The sequence below is a fragment of the Mus pahari genome, chromosome 4 (genome assembly GCF_900095145.1).
Source record: "Mus pahari chromosome 4, PAHARI_EIJ_v1.1, whole genome shotgun sequence".
Lineage (NCBI taxonomy): Eukaryota > Metazoa > Chordata > Mammalia > Rodentia > Muridae > Mus > Mus pahari.
Window position 1 is genome coordinate 127,506,879 of NC_034593.1, and position 8,518 is coordinate 127,515,396.

At 43.5% G+C, this 8,518-nt stretch overlaps 1 pseudogene; it reads right to left on the minus strand.

Annotated features, from left to right (window-relative positions):
* Window positions 1-5,372: 5,372 nt before the first annotated feature.
* LOC110320905 lies at window positions 5,373-6,795 on the minus strand (annotated as a pseudogene).
* Window positions 6,796-8,518: the final 1,723 nt, after the last annotated feature.

Sequence of the window (8,518 nt, forward strand, 5' to 3'; positions counted from 1 at the left end):
ACACACACACACACACACACACACACACACACACCCCAGAGGGAATCTGTTCTGATCAGACACTCTTGTAAAAGAAAAGGGGGAGGAGGGTATCAGTAAACAAAAATGAAAACTGCACTGAATAAGAAAAACTAAAAGGGGAACATTTTGTAGTATCAAATAGCATAAACTGAGGAAGATTCTGGACAGTTAAGATGTACCATGCAAGCCCTCAAATGTTAACCCAGAAAATAACGATATATCAAAAGTCAGTAAAGAATTAAAGTGCTGTGGCTGGGACCTGAGGCCTTTCTAAGGTTGAGATGCCATCACAGGAATTCCCAGAGGGGCATTGTTGTAACCCCCGAATTACTGATACTAGAGAGACTTCAGGGTTGTGTACAGACAGTTTGTCTCCGTGTTCCTCGCCTCTCCCCACTCCTCCCCACCCCTGCCAGAAGGTCCCATCCTCCCTCCAGCCTTAGGCAAGCATGATGCAGACAGCTGATTTCTGTGCTTCCCCCTCCTGCAGCAAGCCCTAGGCTCACTCCCCCTTCCCTGGCTGCTCCCTTAGCATTAAAATGGCACTACCCATAAAACTACCCCTTAAGGAAGACATTCTGAGGAGACAGTTCAAGACATCCTCCCCACATTTGTGTCTCCAAAAAGCTAACACTCCTCCTGATAAGCTGCAGAACTCTCCAGTTGCCTGTCCTTGAGGCCTTAGAGAAATAACAAGCTCAAGGGGGACTAGGACCAGGAATCTAAATCATGGAGAAAATGTAATCAGAGGTCAGGTCACAGACAGTTATGACTGGCTATAAAATTAGTCCCATCAACACTCATTAATGCCCCCCTCCTGCTTCAGTACCATTCCACCAAATGATTATAACCCTCTACTTCCTTTCTCTGTGAACATTCACGGGATTCCTAACTGTACTGCATATAGACCCAGTGTTTTCTGGACTCAGGTCACTTGCCAGCATTCACATGGTAAGTGCAAGGCAGGTGATCCAAGTTCGAACTTGAAACAATATAAGACTCTTTTTGGAGTTGCAGCAGACTTCGAAATTCTTGGGCTTGTCTGGGTTTCCCATGGACTCAGGACACAACAGCATCACATAGAAATGCTAGAACTTTAAATTAAGGTCTCAGTAGGAAGTACTAGGTCACTGGTGACTCCCTTTAAAAGATGACAGAGGGACTTTGAGACTCTGTCTTCATCCTTTCTTTTCTAATGAGAGGATGAACAGTTTTTCTCTGCCACATTCCAAACATAATAGAACGTTTCAAATAGGGGGGAAAAAACAAAGAAGAAAACAAAACAACAACAATACAAAATTACTCCTGGGCAGAATTCTCTGAAACTGTGGACTAAAATAACCCTTTTGTTTGTAAGTTGGTTGTCTCAGCATTTGCTGTAGTGAATTTAGGCTAACTAACACAGAAATTGCTGTACTGACATGTGGTTCATGTGAATCAGCTGAGGAGAACTAGAATCAGCCGAGGAGAGCTAGTCTTCTGGTCTGGATCTGAATTGCCCAGGGCTTAGGTTTTTATGCTTGTCCCCAGCTTGTGACACCTTCTTTAAACAGACTTTAGGAACTTGGGAAGCTGAGGTCTAACTAGAAGTAGGCCACTGAGTGGAAGTTTGGAGTCTCTGGAACATGTGATTGCTGGCTGTTTCCTTTCTCTCACTCTGCTTCCTTCTTAGTCATGACATAATATGTTTCCTTGGTCATATTCTCCACCTGGCAAGATGGTAGGCCCCTGTGTAGGAAGTCAAGAGACGATGGATTGAATCTTCTGAAACTTTAAGCCAAAACAAATCCTTTGTCTTGGATACAGGTCCAAATATGATATTAGGTAGCTATAATCTCAACATTCTGGCTTTTTGCCACCTTAACAGGAAAGTAACCAATATACAATAGAACAACACCAACAAAAAAAAAAGCTGAACCAGAGATTAGAAGATATAAAATCACAGATGAATGTCAATGGGATGACTTCAAGCCTTAGACACAAAAAGAGTCTAAGACAATATGAGTACAAAAACAAAAACAAAAACAAAAACCATAGAAACAGGATTTAACTCTGCTTTCCATAGGGAAGGTAGCTTGTACAGGCAAAAATGGTGAAATAACAGGGCCAAGCAGGCAAGATAAAGAATATATAGAAAGAACACTGGACAAGACAGGCAGTTGTGAATCACACAGGTTTTTTTTTTGTTGTGGTTGTTGTTTGTTTTTTAATTGGATATTTTATTTATTTAAATTTCAAATGTTATCCCCTTTCCTGAATTTTCCTCTGAAAAACACCCTCCCCCTATACCCTATCCCCTCTGCCTGCTCACTTACCCATCCACTCCTGCTTCCTGGCCCTGGCATTCCCCCACACTGGGGCATAGAACCTTCACAGGACCAAGGGTCTCTCCTCCCACTGATGACCAACTAGGCCATCCTCTGCTACATATGCAGTTGGGGCCGTGGGTCCTGCCATATGTATTCTTTGGTTGGTGGTTTAGTCCCTGGGAGCTCTAGGGTTACTAGTTAGTTAATATTGTTGGTCCTCCCATGGGGCTGCAAAGACCTTCAGTTCCTTAGGTACTTTCTCTAGATCCTTAACTGGGGACACTGTGCTCAATCCAATGAATGACTGTGAGCATCACTTCTGTATTTGTAGGCACTGGCAGAGCCTCTCAGGAGACAGCTCCTGTCAGCTCCATATCAGGCTCCTGTCAGCAAGCACTTGTTGGCATCCACAATAATGTCTGGGTTTGGTGATTGTATATGGGATGGATCTCCAGGTAGGTCAGTCTCTGGAAGGTCATTTCTTTAGTCTCTACTCCACACTTTGTCTCTGTAACTCCTTCCATGGGTGTCTTCTTCTCCCTTCTAAGAAGTATCGAAGTATCCACACTTTGGTCTTCCTTCTTCTTGAGTTTTATGTGGTTTACAAATTGTATCTTGGGTATTCCAAGTTTATGGGCTAATATTCACTTATCAGTGAGTGCATATCATGTGTGTTCTTTTGTGATTGAGTTACCTCCCTCAGGATGATATCCTCTACATGCATCCATTTGCCTAAGAATTTCATGAATTCATTGTTTTTAATTGCTGAGTAGTACTCCATTGTGTAAATATACCACATTTTCTGTATCCATTCCTCTGTTGAGGGACATCTGGGTTCTTTCCTGCCTCTGGCTATTATAAATAAGGCTATTATGAACATAGTGGAGCAAGTGTCCTTATTACATGTTGGAGCATCTTCTGGGTATATGCCCAGGAGTGGTGTTTTTGGGTCTTCGATTAGTACTATGTCCAATGGCTTGTGCTATAAGATCAAGCATTGACAAATGGGACCTCATAAAATTGCAAAGTTTCTGTAAGGCAAAGGACACTGTTAGTAAGACCAAAAGGCAACTAACTGATTGGGAAAAGATCTTTAACAATCCTACATCTGATAGAGGGTTAATATCCAAGATATACAAAGAACTCAAGAAGTTAGACACAAGAGAAACAAATAACCCTATTTAAAAATGGAGGAACACTCCTCCATTGCTGGTTGAACTGCAAGCTGGTGCAACCACTTTGGAAATAAATTTGGTGGTTCCTCAGAAAATTGGAAATAGTAATCCTTGCACTCAGAAGGTAGAGGCAGGTGGGTCTCTATGATTTCTAGGCTAGGCTGGTCTATAAAATGAATTTCAGGACATCCAAAGCTACATGATGAAACCCTGTCTTGAAAAACCAAATAAATAATAATGATAATAATAATAATAATAATAATAGACAAATAGCCTCAGAGAAAAATCAATTATTTTGACTTGTTAGATTGATTCAATTATTGACTTAATATTTTTCTTCCTAAACTAAGATTTAGTTACATGTGTGGGGGGTGGGGAGTTAGAGGGTGGGTGGTGGGGGTGGGCGTGGGTGCTGAAGGATGAAGCCTAGACAAAGGGTTCTGATCAAGGCTCAAAGTTTAATTTTTTAATTTTCAGCTCTGAGTTTATACAGGGAAAACCCACAGACCCATCCTTTGTTTAAGCAGGACTGAGTTGCAAAGCAAGCTCAGCAGGTGGTCAACTCCTCTAAGCTCTGGCCTGGTTAGGTTGTAAAACCATGGGGTTGAAGTTGGGGGTATTTGTTTAGCTTACTGGAGGCTGGGGGAAGGGTACACTCCTCTCTATTGTCCTCCTAGACTTTCTCACACAACCCAGAACCACTTTCTCAAGGATGTCATTGTAGGCCCTGCCCTCTTCCATCAGTTAGCAATCAAGAAAACACTTGCTAAGGCCAATCTGAAGAGAGGCAATTCTTCAGTTGAGGTGATTCTAGCTTTTGTCCAACTGAGAAACTCTAAGTAGTACAAGGCCCAAGGCAGGAGGCACCCAACCCCGGTGGTCTCTGGAGAAAATGAGTGCTGAGGTCTGAGAGGCCCAATGCCAGCAGACTGGAGAAGGTGGCTGGAAATCAAAGCAAGACCTGGGTGTGAGAAGAGACCGAGACAAGTCTTGGGCTGCTCAGAGGGCAGGCCCTAGGATGCCACTTGCGGCCTGAAAACTATAGACTGAGGAATCAGATCATTTTTTTGAATGTTAGACCCAGAGAGCAGGGACCCCTCAGCTCTTTAAGGACAGGTTTACAGACATAGCTGGCCTCTAGTCACTTGAGGGCTAGTTACTCTAAGTCCATAGGCAAATGGCTAGTGTTGCTGGTGCGGCATGGCATTTGCAGGGAGCCCACACTCTTCCTTTTCATAGTATAGCTCAGGCTGAGGAAAGGCTGAGTTTAGTAGGCAGAGCTGAAGATCACTGGGCCAAAGAGGAAGGAGGTCAGGGATGCAGCCAGGTTGCTGGGAGGTACTGGATTAAGTCACAGGAAGAGGACTGGTCCTGGTGAGCCCGATATGCTGGTCCTATCAGAGCCGGAACCAACAAACCCAACAGCCAGCCCTAGCTGGGAGGCCCACGAGCTGGCACAACCTTGGGGGTTTATGCTACCCTTTACAGTGGAAGGCTGGGGTGATTTCAACCAAGAGCCAAGGTTTCCTCATCTAGAGCCCCTTCCTTCTAGCCCTGAGGTCCCGCGACACCCATGTGGACCCCAGAACATGAATCACCAGCCAGGGCAGAGAGTACCAGGTATTCCTTAATGAGGATTCAGTTGGGGATTAACTAGAAGGCAGTTTCAGCAGGACCCTGGGGGAGTGGTTAGGGTAATGTGCCAACCTGGCCACGGGCACAACACGATATACTTGTAGTTCCTGGAATAATCGACTGCCCATGATCTTGGTCTCCAAGGCCTAGAGTCCTCTGAGGAGTAGAAAGCTGCCCCAGATGCTCCATAAAGTGTCCCACAAAACATCCACAGGGCCAGTCAGGCCTGGCTCTAATAGAAGTCTGAAGCTTTGTGCCGGGCAGGGAACTGCATCAGGTTGTCTGTGATGGAGGCTGGGTCCTGTGTGAGGGGTGTGCATGTAGCAGACCCAGTGACTGGGGTGCTTATGGTTGTCTGAGGCTCACCAGCTGGGTTCTTGAGGTGGGTAGAGCGTGCTGGGGACGGTGTATAGCTGGCCCGCATGGCAAGATCTGTATACCTGCTGGCTGTCCTGCTTACGAGGCGCTGTAGGGCTGGGGACATGGCTGGACTCAGGCCTTTGCTGGTAAGACTAGCCAAGTTCCCTGTAACTCTCTGCAGTGCTTTCTGCTTCTTGGCCCGGTTTTTGGCAGCTGCTTCATTGGCCATCTTCAGTCCCAGAAGCTCCCTGGGTCCTGGCTCCAAGATCTTGAACGTGGCTCCCAGTGTCCTGTCCACATAGAGACTCTCGGATCCTTCGATTAGCAGGGTTGTGTTCTCAACTTGTCCCCACACCATCAATGGGGACTCATTCACATCAGGAGCAGGGGAAGGAGTGGCAACAAATCCAAAGCCATTCTCTCTGGGGGATTCCTGGGGAATAAGTTCCTTGCCATCTGGGCCGACCTTGCCTATTTTGTGCTGAGCATTGAGGGCAGCTGCTTGCTGAAAGCTGGGACTTGCTCAGAACCTGACTGAAGGGGGCCCGGAGGAAACGTGTGTTCTTATGTACTACTTGCCATGGCTTCTTGAACAACTTTTCTTTATCAGGGACACCCTCAGGATAGTACATGAGAGAGTTCTTGGCCTTGTACTTCCAGGTTTCCACTCGAGCCCGACTATTCTCAATGGCTTGGTGCTCTGCCGATGGGAGTTCAAGATTATCTTTTTGTGGCTTCTCAAATTCCTCCTCAGCCTGGTAGAGCCACATATGGTGGGCATGGCTTTTTCCCTTGCCCACCCATGATCTTCTGGAATGAGGCGTTGTCTTCACTTGTGTAGTGGCTCCCGTGGGCATCCAGGGTGGGCAGTGGCTCCTTCTTCTCCTCTCCAGCCCATCTGTCATCTAGGTCTCGGCCCTGGGGCTGGGGCTTGCTGCCCAGCACACCAGAGTCCAGGTGTGCCTCAGGAGTTTCAAAGGTGGCCGGAGTGACACAGGGTAGTGTAGGTTCCTGAGGTATCTTGTCCAGGGCAGTCAAATGCGATGGCAATCTGGCTCCAAATCTCCATTTTCCTCGGGCTCCAGGTATTCCTTCTGTGCCTGTAGCTTCTCCCCATCAGGGAAGAAGTCTCTTTGGATGATTGTCTGAAGTCCCTCGATGTACTACTCTTCTTCATTCAGGACCCGCTGACTGTTTCTCGCAACCCTGACCACTCTGGCCACCGTGGCCGCATGCTTCCTTGTGGACACAGAGTACAGAGACAGAGCATCCGCTAAAGCCCTGGGCATCCCCATTGCTCGTAATGTGTTCTTATATCTTTAAAAAAAAATGGTAAAGTACACATGACATTATTAATTACGTTGAAAGTTTATAAAGTTGAAAACTCAAACTGAAAAATCTTGGGAAGTCATTTAAGTGGTACCCTTCGTTATAGGTCTTGTATTGAAGCCCTTCGTTTGAAGACATAGGACAAAATAAAAGTTCTTATATGCTGTCGATTAATGAGTTGAGAATGTATAGGTTCTGAAGAGGCATCTCAGAGTCAGCTCTTATGTCAGTAAGGAAACGAAGGAATATTATTAAACTAACTAAAAACTTATTAGTGCCAAAATTTCTGCAGTTTTGTACTTTAGTATTGGAAGAACTTCCACTTTGTTCCAATGAAGCCATTTTTAATCATTAACAACAATGTATTCTGCCCTCAATTCCTTCCCATATACCAGATGCATTAATTATCAAATCAAAGATTTACTCAACTTTCCAAAGATTTACTCAAATGCCCAAAGAAAAGAACTTCCTTTGTGTGCTTTTGCTATATATTTCATACAATCCTGGAACAAAACATCTGAAATTTAGTCTAGTTTAGTAAAATAATGTGAATATAATGAATTAGTCAGCCCTGTTACATAATCCTTAATGTATATAAATGTCTTAAATGGTTAGAGTTCCACACATATTTTGATCTGAAACAGAAACCAAGTCTATAGGGGGTGTAATGTGTAATGAAAGATCTGGTGGCATATTTAAACATGGTGTCTTCTGAAATTTTTATGGATTTTACTGATGGGACAGATCTGCGATGGTCCTGACCAGGAAAAACAAGAGTGGCCTTGCTTTGGAGTTTGAAAATCATATGCTTCCTGCCTTCCACTATTTTCTTTTTATTCCTTTTCCTTGACAGAACTCATCAGTCCTTTCTGGTTAATACAAACATAACCAGTTCTCCCTGATGCTGGAAACTCTTGATATCTGGTGACCATGAGATGGCAGCTCAGACATTCAGTCCTTTGTAACCTTTTCCTACAAGAAGATTTGTCTTATATAAACTCTCCCCACCATTTATTTCTTCATTTATTTTGCTTCTCCTACTTGTGTGTGTTTTAATTGCATAGTATAGCTTTTATAGAAACATGCATAAATGTTAAGTAGTTTGAAAACAATGGTGATAAAACACTGAACAATGTGCCCATGTCAATGAAAAAATGTCCAACATTTTTGATGATCTTGCACACGATTGTAAAACATCTTAAGCTTCCAATCCCAGAGCCAAACTTTCCTGACTACTGTGGGAACAAACTTATTATTTGATAATTCAGAATGATTTATATATACATACACATTTAATTCTGCCCCTTGTCTTTTATTTATGCAAATGAAATAATAATTTAAGTAAATAATTGCACTTGTTTTTTTTTGTTAGTGTATTATCTAGAGAATTCAATCATGCTTTTGCAAATAGTTCTAATTTTTGTCTTTTTACTTGCATTATATCTATTGTTCATATAGTTCCAATACACCTTTAAAGTTATCTTATGTTTCACTTTATGAATACATCCAACTTATTTTTAATTTTCAAGACAGTATTCTTTTAAATTATTCTGCACAATTAAAGTGATCCACAGAGCCCTTATAAACATTACAGAATATTGCCATTGCTCTGGTGACATTCCAGAGTTTAACAGTAAGAACTTATTGCCAACTGTTTAAAGTTCTTGAGTCATAGGACAGGAAGAAACC